Source organism: Lucilia sericata, unplaced genomic scaffold, assembly GCF_015586225.1.
Source record: "Lucilia sericata isolate MDLA Ls3-8-SP2 unplaced genomic scaffold, ASM1558622v1 Contig007091F_arrow, whole genome shotgun sequence".
NCBI lineage: Eukaryota > Metazoa > Arthropoda > Insecta > Diptera > Calliphoridae > Lucilia > Lucilia sericata.
This window is the reverse complement of record NW_023997877.1, coordinates 1-15,974: the sequence shown is the minus strand read 5'-3', so window position 1 is coordinate 15,974 and position 15,974 is coordinate 1. Positions and strand designations below refer to the sequence as shown.

The 15,974-nt window shown below is 30.9% G+C and overlaps 1 long non-coding RNA gene and 1 pseudogene across 1 annotated transcript; both read right to left on the bottom strand.

Moving 5' to 3' along the window:
- Positions 1–8,458: 8,458 nt before the first annotated feature.
- LOC119615689 lies at positions 8,459–11,671 on the bottom strand (annotated as a pseudogene).
- A 6-nt stretch (positions 11,672–11,677) lies between these two features.
- Positions 11,678–13,356, bottom strand: LOC119615690. Its single transcript, XR_005232467.1, has 2 exons — positions 13,249–13,356; positions 11,678–12,057 (listed from the first exon to the last, which is right to left on the bottom strand). It is a non-coding gene; the product is annotated as an uncharacterized LOC119615690 (long non-coding RNA).
- Between the last annotated feature and the right edge of the window lie 2,618 nt (positions 13,357–15,974).

The window sequence follows — 15,974 nt, the reverse complement described above, 5'->3', positions numbered from 1 at the left end:
TAAGTCGAAAACTCGAAAATTGCAATAGTCGAAAATCTTAAAAAAGTGGAAAAAAAGACAAAAACTCTCGAAAAATCGACTTTTCATAAAATGCAAAAAGTCGACTTTTAACTAAATGAAAAAAGTCGAAAAGTCGACTATTCGTTTCAACTATAGAACCCTAGCAAGAAGTAAGAGTCAAATTAAATTATTAATTAAAAAAAAGTAAAGTTCTTATTCATAATCATTTAACAAAGGTTTATAGAACACATTTTGTATATGAAAATTAATTCTCTAACTGCCTTATTCAAAACAATTTATCAAAGGTTTATAGTATATAGTTTATAGAACATATTTTATATGAAAATTTGTCTAATAAACCTTTGATAAATAGTTATGAAAAAGTCAGTAAACCTTTAATATGTTAATATGAGTAAGTTTCTAAAAATTTGGCATATAAAGAAATATCGACAAATTAACTAAATTTTTAATAAAAGAAAAAAATGTAAACAAAACAAAATTAATCATGAGTTGAGATGTGAGAAAAAAACAACCTGTATTCGAGTACCTCTTAAAATTACAAAAACAAAAAAACATAATTTAAAGGAAATCATAAATAACATCAAATTAAATGTAAAGAAACTCAACCAAACACAAACAATTAATTAAAAGAAAATATTTTTGTATTTATTAAAAACTATTTATTGTAAAAATAATTCGAATTTTATAGAAATGAAATTGAATGATTTTGAAAAAAATGTGTATAATCTTATAATGCAATAACTTATTAAAAAAAAACAAACGAAGTGTGACCTGTAGTGGAATTAGACCTTTGTGAAGTACTTTGATGGGTGAGACTGATGCCATTTAAAAAACAATAATTTTTGTCCACTTATTATAATACTCAACATTTGGAACGCTTTATTAATAATAAACTATTGGCCCCTATTCTACATTTCAAATCGAATCGAAATTTTCGATTCGATTCGACTCTCTGCCACATAAACAACAACTTACAAAAACGTAGGTACGATCGTAACACAGAATACACACATTCGTAAAGCATTGAAACGAAATGGAGTTGCTTCTTCTTCTTTTTCTTACGATTCAGTTTTTTGTTGGAATACCTTTTTTTGATAGTTGCGTAAACGTAATGCAAATGTAGAATAGGGGTGATTGTGATTATATGGAGGATAGGGTCAATTAATGACCGATTCTCAAAATATTTGCTAGAGATATATACATATAGTTGTTTCTATAAACGTTGCTTATGTCTAATTCACCGCATTTTAAGCTCACATTACGATGGGGATCTTCTAAGGGTGTAGGGTTAATTATGGACTTATTCTCATAATACTTGTTAGAGAGTTTTTGGTTTCTATAAAACTTGTTTCTGTAGAATTTCATCACCTTACTGGTGTTTTTAAGATAGTCATGACGGTTTAAACTGGATTCTAGGTAGGCACTAGTATGGGGGCTAGGTGAAATCGTTGACCTATACTTCGAACATGAATCAATAGGAAATATTTGTGTTAGATTTCAGATCCCTAGCTCTTTTCGTTCGGACTCTAAAGTGTTTTCAAAATACAGACTGACGGACGTGGTACATCAGCATCCTGATCGGAAGACATCGGTTTCAAAAGTGGGATCATTACATATATAAAAGAGTTGCTTTACTAACTGACTGATTCTTTATTGTACAGCCCACAAGGCTACCCCTAGAATTAGGAAATTTTTGTAGGGATTTTTGTTAATTCGAATATTTAGGAATATTCGAATATTAGAGAATTCCCGGGGCATGTTCCTTGATGAAGACCCAATGTTGGGTATTGAAATCCCGGATTAAAAAGGTGCTACCAGTATCTCTAGTCTGCCGGGATTATAAACTGGTGATGATCAAATATATCCTCGGCCTTTCCTTAGAATGACTTGACATGGGGTCCAACCACAACACCAGATAATCTGGCACTACGGGTGTCCAGTTGGCCACAGGACTTTGTCCTGGCTGGTTATTTGGTTGAGATTCCTTCGGGATCCACGTAGTGGCTGCTGGGTTAAAAGATTGATACACGGTGATATACATTTTGTCGGGATAAGTTTCTGTCTAGAAACTAGGAGCGGTACAAATCAAAGGTCAAGGCTGCGGATTAATAAAATGTTGAATTTAAGCTGATAATGCAAAGATTGGTTATGCGTTGGTGTGCGGTGTACTTGTATCTGATGAATGAGAGGGATTCTGAGTTGTATCTGTGGAGATGTCAGAATGACCAATGGAGTGACGGTTGAAGTATCCGAGGAGTTGGTTGAGACGTTGGCGGAGTGGTTTACACCTAATCTTTAATTTATCGGCGGTTTTCCTTCATGATTGAGTGTGTTGAAACCTAGAAACATAAATTTTCATAAGTAGGTTTTCTGATGAGTAAAAATCTATAAAGTGGAGGATGTTTGGTACTTTTTCATTCTTCAAAGGTACATGTTGGGACCTGAGTTAATACGAATATACAGAAATTTAACTTTGTGGTACTTTTTCGTATTATATGGAATTTAAAAGTTAGGTATTTTTGGTACTTTTGGTACCTAGAAACAATAATTTTAATAGGTCGCGTTCTGAATGATTAGGAATCTATAAGTGGAAACTATTCGGTACTTTTTAATTGTTCAAATAGTACTATAAAATACCTGAGTTAATAAGAATCTACAAGAATTAAGTTTATGGTACTTTTTCGTTCTTCAAATGATACTACTGATTGAACATATTATTCTATTCGAGTATTACTTTGTTTAAAAAACGGAAGTGTGTAACCGAACGCATGAAAAACGGTCCTTATTGAAGTCCCCTTTACACGAGCACACAAGTAATATGATTCTGTCAAAATTTTTTTGTATTAGAGAACGGTCGTGTAAAGGCCCTTTTAAATGAGTTGTTAAAAGATAGGAGTTTTTGATAATGTTTCGTAATGGTACTTTTTGATTTTTTTATAATATTGAATCTACAAATATAAAATTTAATTTAACATGAGACCTGGGTGATTTAAAATCTTGATTGAACAAAACAACATTTGTTCGGGGTATTTTCTTTTTATTAAAAAAAAAATGCTCAGTTTTAACAAATCCATAATATGCAGATAATTTTTCAAAATCATTCAATTTCACCTAATAAACTCCTCAAATAAAATTTCCAAATGAACTAATAAAAACTAATAAAATTTTATACAATATCTATTTAACATTTAAAAAAATATGTAAAATATACTTGTAATTGTATGTTCAACATTTCTTTAATTTTTGTAGAATTTAAGTGCAATAAACTAAAACGTAAACCAGCCATAGCCATAAAATATATGTAAAAAAGCAACAAAACAAAACTAAAATAAAAACAAACACAATCAGATCCTCTAATTAAAATATTTATTAAAAAACGAAAAAATAAAAACTACCATAAACAGAAAATAAAACCAATATAAAAACCCCAGTACCTTTTTAGTCCTCACATAATGCTACAGACAGACAGACATACATATACACTAAGATGTAATAATAAATAGTAAATAAAGAAAAAAAAAAACCATATTGTGTTCAATAAATAATTTTATAAAATAACCACTAACTATTTAAAATATTTATCAATATTAATATTAACAGAAAAAAATCATTAAATAATTTTTTTTTTAATTTTATTCAAACTCTCTTACTTCAGATTTAACACAAACACCATTCTCACTTATACAAACTCACTCCCATACCTACACTTACATACAAACATAAAAAACAAAAATACATATAAAAAAATGAACTCAAAATTCCTAAACGAAAAAAGTTTATTAAATAAAAAAACAAATTTAATAATTATTACAAGTTTAAGAATTAATAATAAATTAAAAGAAATTATATCTTAGATTTCAAACGAAAAAAATAAAACTTGTGAAAGCGTTTTTGTTTGTGAACGTCGTTTAAGTGGATGTGATAAATGTTAAAATAAGATGTTTTAATTCTTTTTTTTAATAAATATTAAAAAAAGAAACATAAAATAATTAGATTTTAGTGTTAAACATTGCAAAACAAAGTAATTATATAAAAAGTCTAAAGAAAAAGAAATATTTATGTAACAAAAAAAAAAAAAAACACTATTTAGCTGTAAGAAATTGAAAATTTTTGTAAACAAAGTTAAAATTGCGTAAATTTTGAAAAAAAATTTTATTAACTAAATTTAAGTTTTGTAATTTTAAAAAATTTATTAAATACTTTTTTGTTTTCTTCTTTTATACATTTTTAAATTTCAACATTTTTTTTTAACAAAACAAAATTTTATGTAATAAATATTAATTAAATAAAGTTTTAAATTATCTAAACTTATTCTCCATCATTTTTCCATTATTCCAAATTACTATTTTGTTTAGTATTATGGCAAAACTTTTGAAATTTTAAACAAAGCACTTTTTATACAAATTTATGATGAAAGTAAATTAAACATTATATAATTGTAAGTTTGTGTTAAAAGTTAATATAAACTGAGAAAGAAAAAAAAAACGAAAAAATACAAAAAATGGATTTTAATAAAACAAGTGTTTAAAATTATTATAAAACTTGCATTCATTTTTTAAGAATAAATTGTTACACTCAAAGTAAGTCCACCTTCAAGCTTTTGTCTCAATCTCAATAAAATAAACTTTTACTGACTAAGGGATTCACAGACTGACTAATTCATCATCGACATAAACGGCTGAAACTAAAAAAAAGCAAGAAATTCCAATATTTCGAATGTTAGTTAGTTAGTTAGTTAGTTAGTAGTAGTTAGTTAGTTAGTTGTTAGTTAGTTAGTTAGTTAGTAGTAGGTAGTTAGTTAGTTTAGTTAGTTAGTTAGTTAGTTAGTTAGTTAGTTAGTTAGTTAGTAGTTAGTTAGTTAGTTAGTTAGTTAGTTAGTTAGTTAGTTAGTTAGTTAGTTAGTTAGTAGTTAGTTAGTTAGTTAGTTAGTTAGTTAGTAGTTAGTTCGTAGTTAGTTAGTTAGTTAGTTAGTTAGTTAGTTAGTTAGTTAGTTAGTTAGTTAGTAGTAGTTAGTTAGTTAGTTAGTTAGTTAGTTAGTTAGTTAGTTAGTTAGTAGTAGTTAGTTAGTTAGTTAGTTAGTTAGTTAGTTAGTTAGTTAGTTAGTTAGTAGTTAGTTAGTTAGTTAGTTAGTTAGTTAGTTAGTTAGTTAGTTAGTTAGTTAGTTAGTTAGTTAGTTAGTTAGTTAGTTAGTTAGTTAGTTAGTTAGTTAGTTAGTTAGTTAGTTAGTTAGTTAGTTAGTAGTTAGTTAGTTAGTTAGTTAGTTAGTTAGTTAGTTAGTTAGTTAGTAGTTAGTTAGTTAGTTAGTTAGTTAGTTAGTTAGTTAGTTAGTTAGTTAGTTAGTTAGTTAGTTAGTTAGTTAGTTAGTTAGTTAGTTAGTTAGTTAGTTAGTTAGTTAGGTTAGTTAGTTAGTTAGTTAGTAGTTAGTTAGTTAGTTAGTTAGTTAGTTAGTAGTAGTTAGTTAGTTAGTTAGTTAGTTAGTTAGTTAGTTAGTTAGTTAGTTAGTTAGTTAGTTAGTAGTTAGTTAGTTAGTTAGTTAGTAGTTAGTTAGTAGTAGTTAGTTAGTTAGTTAGTTAGTTAGTTAGTTAGTTAGTTAGTTAGTTAGTTAGTTAGTTAGTTAGTTAGTTAGTTAGTTAGTTAGTTAGTTAGTTAGTTAGTTAGTTAGTTAGTTAGTTAGTTAGTTAGTTAGTTAGTTAGTTAGTTAGTTAGTTAGTTAGTTAGTTAGTTAGTTAGTTAGTTAGTTAGTTAGTTAGTTAGTTAGTTATGTTAGTTAGTTAGTTAGTTAGTTAGTTAGTTAGTAGTTAGTTAGTTAGTTAGTTAGTTAGTTAGTTAGTTAGTTAGTTAGTTAGTTAGTTAGTTAGTTAGTAGTTAGTTAGTTAGTTAGTTAGTTAGTTAGTAGTTAGTTAGTTAGTTGTAGTTAGTTAGTTAGTTAGTTAGTTAGTTAGTAGTTAGTTAGTTAGTTAGTTAGTTAGTTAGTTAGTTAGTTAGTTAGTTAGTTAGTTAGTTAGTTAGTTAGTTAGTTAGTTAGTAGTTAGTTAGTTAGTTAGTTAGTTAGTTAGTTAGTAGTTAGTTAGTTAGTTAGTTAGTTAGTTAGTTAGTTAGTTAGTTAGTTAGTTAGTTAGTTAGTTAGTTAGTTAGTTAGTTAGTAGTAGTTAGTTAGTTAGTTAGTTAGTTAGTTAGTTAGTTAGTTAGTTAGTAGTTAGTTAGTTAGTTAGTTAGTAGTTAGTTAGTTAGTTGTTAGTTAGTTAGTTAGTTAGTAGTTAGTTAGTTCGTAGTTAGTTAGTTAGTTAGTTAGTTTAGTTAGTTCGAACGAAAGGAGGATGTATGTACAGTAAATCCGAAGAATACACCTAGGCCTCTATCGGTCCTGTTTGTACGCCTCCTTTACCAGCGCCTCAGGTGGGCATCGAAGCTACTGCCTTCGACCTACCCAGACTAGAACACTTACCTCTAACTTACCGGACTTCAGGTAGGAAAAAATCTAAAAAGTGACAAATTTAGTACTTTTTGGATATTCGCACGTAGAAGGGGTGAAAATTGTACCTATTGTTGGTACTTTTTTCATAAAACATTGATTCTTATTTATTGACTTATAAATGTCTCATTTCTTCAAAAGGGAGAAAATAGTACCAAATGGTACTTTTCAGCTCAACAATTAGTATTTTGTCCTCATATTGTAGAACATTCAAGAAGAACCTTTTGAAGGACGAAAAAGTGAAAAAAACGATTGAATATAAAAAATCAATAAGTACCATTTTATAAACAAGAGGTAACAAAATTTCTTCTTAGTCCGAACATGCTTGTATTCGTGATGCCAGAAAGATGACAGCATTACACCCAAAACTATTGCTGCTACCCACCTTAAAGTATGCCAATCGGCTCAGAATCTGAGTCGATTTAGCTATGTCCATCTATCTCTCTGTGCGTAAAGCTTGTGCGCACCCTATAGGTAGCGATTTTCAAGATAATTTGATAAACCTTGGCACATGGCATATGCTTCAATAGAAATTGGAAATGGTTAAAAGCGATCCATTATTTCGGCCAGCTCCATAAAACAATATCTCCCGAATAAAGCTTTTGAGTTCGTAAGGATCAATAATGCCGATTTTTGTAATGATCGGGCTTCATTTGACTCTAGCCACCTTCAGAAGGAGAAAATTCACTTTTAAACACTAAATTCCTCTACCAAAATTTATAAGAATAGGCCCATATTTACCCTTACTCCCACATAAGAGCTCACTTGTAGAAAAATCTCTTTTTTGTCAACAAAAAGTAAAAAATATTCTGGAATTAAGATAAATTAAATGCATTATTATTTAAAAAATGGTCGGCCATGCCCGACTAAACATTCAAACTTGTTATATATTGAAAATTTTTAATATTTTTACAATTATAGAGTAAAGTTCATTACGATGACAAAGAAAACAAAAACAAAATGTTTAATATTATTTTAAAAGTTTTTATTAAACAAAAACCTATTTCTTAAAAAGCCGCATAATGGTTCGAAGTTTGAATATATCTGGCGATTATTTAAAAAAAAAATAGATTTTAAATGCATATTCGGGCATATTAGGCCAATATCAAAATTTTACTAAAAAATTTTTAAACGTTAAGTTAGGTTTAACGTTTTTAACGTGTTAAAACCTAAGAATATCGCCAGATATTATAAATCGTACTATATATCCGTAACTTTAGCTTATTTCATAAAACTAATATCAAACAAATTCAAAATCTATAACTTATTAATTAGTTAATATACTGAAAATACATGCATATTTTTATAATTAATTAAAATAACAATATTTTAATAATTATTTAAAATAAGATTTATAATGCTTAAAGTTTTCTAAAACTTGCTTAAAATTATCTATCGGTTTTAGTTACATCTTAAAATAAGCCTGATTTATATAATTGACTTTTATATGCCTTAAAAATTAAATAATTAAAAATAATTGAAATAAAAAAACGTGAATATCAATTGATCACAAAATAAAATTTTATAATATAATAATAAATTTGGTAACAAAATAATAAATATTTGCTTGAAATATTAAAAGCGAGAGTTAAATTTTGGTCATGTTAAGTTATTTTATTAGTTGTCACAACATAACTTTTGTAGGATCAAACAAATATCACTTAACTTTCGCTTTATTTCTCTTTTATGTGGTAGTAATTGTTACAATTATAAAAATATATAGATTTATTTTGAATTTATTTTGAATATCAATGGATCACATTTCGTTAAACTCGATCACAATTATTATATAGAACCATTCTAATAATATTTTGAACCATATCTAGGTTTCTCTTTAAAACTATTGTACAAAAAAAATAAACCAACAAAATTCTTAATATTATAGTAGTGCCTAATTATAAAAAGGGTAATTATTAAATAACAAATTCATATATGAATATTTTCAAAAATATCGTATAAACAATTTTAACAAACTTTGTTAATCATATTAACTAGTTGTTTGTACAAATACAATCACGACTGCGGGGTTTACAAATTTCACGATGATCCAATCGTATGCCGCAGACATCACCAAAGCCGGGATCTAAAAAAATAAAATAAATCTTTTTAATAGGTCTCTTGTAGGAAATAATATACTAGACGAAAACTGCCTCTTATAGGGGACAATTTACGAAAAACGAAAAATGACTCTTACAGGAGACGGTTTTTTTATACAAAAACTGTCTCTTATGGGAGATAATTTTCTTTTATTTTATGAAACGTTTATAAAACAAAATTTTGTTTGATTATGATTATTCAATTATTACCTGCAGAATCTACACCTACAATACGCATATACAGTACCGACATTAAGGTCAAGGCTGTTTCGACGAAACTAAATACCTCAATCTTTAAATGGCCCAAATGATATAGACCAGCAAAACGACGATGTAAATCCACCAGATATTTATTATCTATAAATATTAAAATCAACAATGATTAATTATTTATTTAACTTAATTAAAAATATTATTCAATTAAAACTTACTTTTTTCAATATCAATCAACTCTACAGATCTTAATAAAGTGGTGCCTTGATTGAAGCCAAATGTGAGCCACGATGAGGTACAGAATAGAAAAATACGCCTCTAGCCGAACGCCAAATGGTGCCGCTGCTGGTCGACCACTCTCCCAAGCGTCCACAATAATTTGCTTTATAAATAGACCACCTTTCGAATGACCCACCCATATAATGGGATGACCATAGCCAACACGTTGCTTGATCAACAGTTCAGTCATTTCTCTGGCACGTTGTATTAAATTTGAACGTGGTTCTTTCTTTTTCCACAGCGGTCGCCATAAATGCTGATCTGTGGTATAGTTTAAGGCAATCACACGCACTCCCGGACAATCTATAGGCAGCCAATCTCCCGGCCAGCAGCGAGAATAGTTTGGATCATTGGGTGAAGGTTTTGCAGATTTAACTTTTATAGTTTGTTCTTTATTATCATTGGTATTGTTGCTGTTTTTGTTGGATTCCTTGTCGCTTGATTTGTTATTGTCATCTTGACGTTTCGAATCATGTTCAGCTTGTAGTAGGCGACCATTGTCATGCATACGCAAGCGGAAGGTAGGAAAACTGTATTCGATGCCATCGCATATTTGAAGATCTTTGGGTTCGCCGCATATATAGGAATAACTGGAAGTGAAGAAGGAATATAATTTAAAGGAGATCTTTAAACAGTTGTCTAAAATAGCTTTACTGATCTGTATGATCAGTGATATAATGTTAATAAAGGTTCGCCTTTCTCGTCTATCTCCAGAAAATCTATCAGATTGTAGCTACTAAGTATCTCGGATCCATACCCTCTCTATATTTTAATAAAAATATCATTGTTATATAACGATAATTTCTATCAAACTCTTTAGGTATGGTCAATTGGTCTGTCAGTTCGACATTATTTAAAATCTCACCTTTCTGTCTAAATAAAACTTCTACAATACCGATCTACTGATAGTAACTGATCGTGATAATCAGTCTTCTCAAGTTCAAGTGTAAAATATCAGGGAAATATCACAAATCTTAGATATTTCGGAGTGTTGTTGATTTAAAATTAACTAGAACTTCAGTTTCTCATCTTATTGCGACAACTTCAGATCAGATAATCTTGACTTCAGTTCAGGAGTCCAAGTTCTGCCCCATTATGTTCTTCTTGTGACTTCTGCAAATATATATTAAGAAAAAGCAACTGTATTGTACTACTTTCACAATCTTTTGATGTTTATCTCTCATAAATCGGTTGTCGAGTGACCTAGATTTCGTTTGCAATTGTAGAAGATTAACGTTTCATCGTTAACATGATCGACAATTTAAATTATTTCTTTATAAACCGTTCACTATTGACGCTCTCATTGAAAACCTAACAATTCCCATCGATCCCGAAATAATTTAACATTTTGGGATCGTAGAAGCCCGAATCAACAAGAACTTTTCAATTTTAGATTGTTTAACAATAAAAAGTTTACATTTAAAAAATAAATACTCACTTATTATCATCAGCTTCGTCGATCGAATCTCTTTCATGCGAATGCCGATGATGGACATCGGCATGAGCAAATCTCGCTCTTTTCTTATGATGCGGGGGATGTACGGCACTTGTACGAGAATGTCTTGGACGCTTTGGTGGTCGCACTGGTGGCTTAGGAGGTCGCTGAAACTCAACAGGTCTTCTTTCATTCTCCCACAAACCCTGTTTCCAAGTATTCACCAAAGAACCATGAAGACCATGTATAAAAAACTATATCGGCACGTATCGGTTTCACCCGCTGGAGGTTCGGCTAAAATATTAAGCGTACAACATTTTGTGGCTACATATTCCTCAATGGATGATAGTTTTTTGACGTTATTTGGAAAATTAGGCAATGAATAGCGCGGTTTGGGGAGAAGGGGGAAATAAGGGTTGCCGTTGAGTTGGGGGAAGAAGGTGGCGTTAAAGCGTCTGGACCATTTGGTAGGGTGGGTGAATCCGGTAAACTTTCTATGCCATCACGAGATTGCGTATTTTTAGTAATTTTAGTATAGGCTCAATACGATGGGATACTGGAAAAACGTATATTTAACAAAGCGTATTTTTATATTTAAACCTTAGACGTTAAAAAAGGGATCTCATACCTTGTACAGAGGATAAATTCAGGGATATGGTATTAGCAGCAAAGCAAATAGATTAGTTAAAGCCTGACGGCTGGAAGCAATACTACGTATAACTTTTAAAAAGCGCACATCCCTTATACCCTTAATACCTTGGACCACACCATTGGCCAGAGGAAATATTAATGCGCAAAATAACGCCAAATGCCACACGCATACTTTTATTTTCTTTCCTAAAAATTTCCAAATTCCCAATGTAAAATTTCCAATCAATAAAGAATCCATTTTCAAAATTCTCTTTACTCACACTTGCATTATTTTATCTTCTCTGCGGCTTTCACCAATTCCGTTACGGTTTGTTCTTCCTCCTTGCTATCGATTTCAATATCATTCAGATACAATTTCGATAGACCACATCTTCTTCAGAATAATAGGAATTTCTTCGTCTTCAGTTCGTTTTTTATTCGCTTGTCACACCTTCATAATCTTCACTCTCATTTGTACGTCGTAGAATATTTCATTTTCTCTATCACTTGCATTTTCAAATGCATTTGGTATTCTTCGCCATTATCGGTTTCTTCGTCTTCGCTGCAGCAACTCATTAGTGAAGAATCACAACCAGAACTCTCTGCTTTCTTCAGCGGTGATCTATCCGTTGTCGTTGCATTATTTTGTTGATCTCTACTTGCAATTGTTTTTGCTGCTGCTGACTTTGTTATTGTTGTACTACAGGAACTATTACTATTCTCATCACTGAAACCCATTGTTGCTGTTGTTGTTGGATTGAAATTAGTATCATTGATGATGTTATCACAGTTATTCTTATTATTGTATCATTTGTCAGCTTTTTGGTTTCCATTTGCTTTGAAAATTATTTGATTTATTTTTAGTTTAACACATGATTTGTTGGGTTTAAAGTGGGGTGTGTTTTAATTTTCTAAAAAAGAAAAAATTTATGTAATTTAATAACTTATATAGTACTAGCGTACAATGGGTGCTTCGCCACCCTTATCGATGTTAAATTAAACCGAAATTTTTATTATTCATAAACGGATAAGGGAGAAGACAAAGGGGGGAGAAGAGGCGGGGGAGAAACCGGGGACAAAGGGGAGAAAGACCCGAAAAGGAGAAGGGCCGAACGCAGAAGGGAGCAAAGGGGGAGAGAGAGAGGGGGGCAGAAAAAGGGGGGCGAGAGCGAGCGAGGAGCGAGCGAGCGAGCGAGCGAGCGAGCGAGCGAGCGAGCGAGCGAGCGAGCGAGCGAGGCGAGCGAGCGAGCGAGCGAGCGAGCGAGCGAGCGAGCGAGCGAGCGAGCGAGCGAGAGAGCGAGCGAGCGAGCGAGCGAGCGAGCGAGCGAGCGAGCGAGCGAGCGAGCGAGGAGAGAGCGAGAGAGCGAGCGAGCGAGCGAGAGAGCGAGCGAGCGAGCGAGCGAGCGACGAGCGAGCGAGCGAGCGAGCGAGCGAGCGAGCGAGCGAGCGAGCGAGCGGGCGAGAGAGCGGCGAGCGAGCGAGCGAGCGAGAGAGCGAGCGGGCGAGCGAGCGAGCGAGCGAGCGAGCGAGCGAGCGAGCGAGCGAGCGAGCGAGCGAGCGAGCGCGAGCGAGCGAGCGAGCGAGAGAGCGAGCGAGCGAGCGAGCGAGCGAGAGCGAGCGAGCGAGCGAGCGGCGAGCGAGCGAGCGAGCGAGCGAGCGCGAGCGAGCGAGGATCGAGCTAGCGAGCGAGACGAGCGAGCTAGCGAGCGAGCGAGCGAGCGAGCGAGCGAGCGACGAGCTATCGAGCGAGCGAGCGACCGAGCGAGCGATCATCGTCTATCGATCTATCTATCTAGATCTATCTATCTAATCTATCTATCTATATACTAACAGTTAAGGAATAAAGAAGTTCCGTCATATAAATTCCTAAAAGCTACCTAATTTTGAAAAAGTACCACATACATGCCCGATTATTTTTGAATAGGTAATAATTTTAACATTTTTCTTCCAAAAATCGTTTTTCTTAAAAAATACTATAACTTGCATTTCGTCGTTATTTTATATTTTTACATATTAAAATTTTTAGTAAATATGTACTTAACACAGGGCATATTTTGTTAATATTATTGAGTAATTTTTATTAAATTAAAATTCTGTCATACTTTTTATTAAACTAAGTGCACTAAGTTTTCCAAAACGTCTTAATTGCAATAGTTTTACTGCACTTTTTCCACTTTTTTTAAAATTTATTTTGAAATATTGAAATATATTTTCTTTGCAAAGTAATTTATTTCAATTTAATTTTAATTCAATTAAAATGTTTATTCAATATAAAATTTCAATAAATAATAAAAAGAACCACTACCACCCACTCGAATGTCGGTCGGCCTGTTAATGAACTTAAACTTTGTGTGATGTAAATTGTCGTAAAAAAATTTAAAACAAAAAGCAAAAATAAAAATAAATAAATAAAACAAAAAATAATAAAAATGTAAAAACACGAAAAAAACAACAGAAATGCATTCGCGTGCATGCATGAACAAAATAGAAATCTATGGTCACAAGCCATAATCACTTAAGAATAAATTTACTACATTTATTTGTAATTCATATTACTGTAGCCAAGTTTTCTAAAATGATATGAATTTTTTTGAAAGAGATATTTTTCTCGAAAGTTTGTTTTTCAAGTTAGGTTACTATTGCTTGTTACCACAGAAATATAAATTAGACAATTTAGCGGCAATTAGCAAGAGGAAGAAGAGGGTACGAGCGAAAATGCTTAGAATATTTTGCATAAACAACTTGTAAGAATAATCCACTTAAGCCTTTAGACATTTTATTCTCGTTTTTCTTTTCCTACTTGTAGGTTCAATATGTTATTCTGCTTTTTATGAATGAAAAACAAAAATACGCCATTACTTCCCAGCAAAAACTCGGTCATGTCGTGTACTTATACAACCACGTATTTTTTAATGTCTACTACTTATTGCATTACATTTAAGTATTTTTATAATGACTCATACGTATATAATCAGTAAGTACTTTACTTTAAATTTTGCCGTACTTTTTTAATTCCCTTTTGTAAGCGGTAAGTGGTAAGTTATTGCCTTCAATATCATCACTGTGTTAAAATAATGCGTTAAAAGCGGCTAAATGTAAGTTTTTGCTGGTTTATAACATGAACAAAATTACACCGATACCTACAGTATGCCAATAAAGTTCTTTAACAAAATTATTGGTCTGGTCTCTTGAAAAATAACTAAATGTTTTACAGGAAAAGAGTTAAGAAAGTGGCCGAAAGGGTTAGAAAAGATGTTGAACGTTAAGGTGATTTTTTAAAAGATCAAAAGTAGCCAGATTTTTGATGGGTATAAAAATGAATTTTATTATTATCGCCAAACTTTTTCATCATACTGTATACTACATATTTTGGGCAAAACAACCACTGTTGTAATTTGTAAAAAATGTAAACTGTAAACAAACAATTTAAAAAAAAAAACAGATTTAAAAAAAACTAAAATAAAAACGCAATATGTCTAGAATTCCATAGTAGGCATTGTAACAAAGAAAGTATTATATGGAAAAAAATAAATTAAAAAAAATAAGAAATAATCTCCTTATATATGTAACAGAAATTTATTTATAGTAAATTTGTCGTAAATAAAAGGAAAACAGTCATCATAAAGAAAAAACCGAAAAGGTTAAAAAAAAATACAACAAGTGTGATGAGAACAGACAATGGCGATAAAATAAAAAGTCTTATTATAGAGTATATATTTATCAATTCAATTAACAAAAGTCTCCTTTATTATAGTTATTAAATGACTAAAACTTTTTGTTATCATTAACTGTAATTTGAATACAAAGATTATATATTTTTAGATTCAATAAACTAATGGGCAAATTTTTATACATATATGCCCTACATTGTAATTGGCTGTAGTTTATAATGCTATATCCGACTATCGAGAGTCCTAAATAATTTGAAACGATCTCATCAGAAGTTCTTCATTAAATATATGAATCACTTTCATTAGTATAATGAGCAAGTTCGTTTACAGAATGAAATTTTTCATTCTTTTTTACATGTTTTAAATGTGAATGAATATGTTTCATAAATGTAATGAATAAGTTTCATAAATGTAATGAACATTTTTCATATATGTTATGAAAATTTTTCATATATACAATGAAACAAACTTGTTTATAGCAATTTTAAAGCCATTCATTGGAAAAAATGAAGATCATTTTCATTGGAAAAAATAAGTTCTTTTTAAGATCTATATATTTAATTCTGAAACTCAGTTTGAGACCAACAAGTTAGAATGTGGGCGGCCAGGAGCTGATTTCATTTCATTAATTTTGTTTTTTTTTATTAAAAATTTTTTATTTTTCTATAAGTCTATATTAATATAATAACATACACTGGCAATAAGTAAATTTAAATTGATTTCCGAAAATCGGAATTTCAATATTATGGACCCACACTTTCGGAATTAAGTATCCCCACTATAGAGGAGTGTGTAATGGATTTGTGCTGATGTTTGTAATGCACTAAAATATTGGTCGTATACAGATCTTAAAGTATACCGAACAACTAAAAATCTCTTGCTGAGTCGATTAAATGATGTCTGTCCGTCTGACCGTCCGTGTCACACGGAACATGTGTCCATGTAAACAATGTTATCAAAGTACAGGTGCCAATTTTCAATATATTTTGATAAAATAATATTTTTTATTGAAATAGTCTATTTCTTGTTCTTTAAAAAATAGTACTTTATTTAAGTACTTTTGTTAACAACAGGTAAACGAAGCTTAAAAATTAACTAATTAAATTAGTGTTATATTATTACAATTTTAGATTTCCAAATTATATATACATACTACA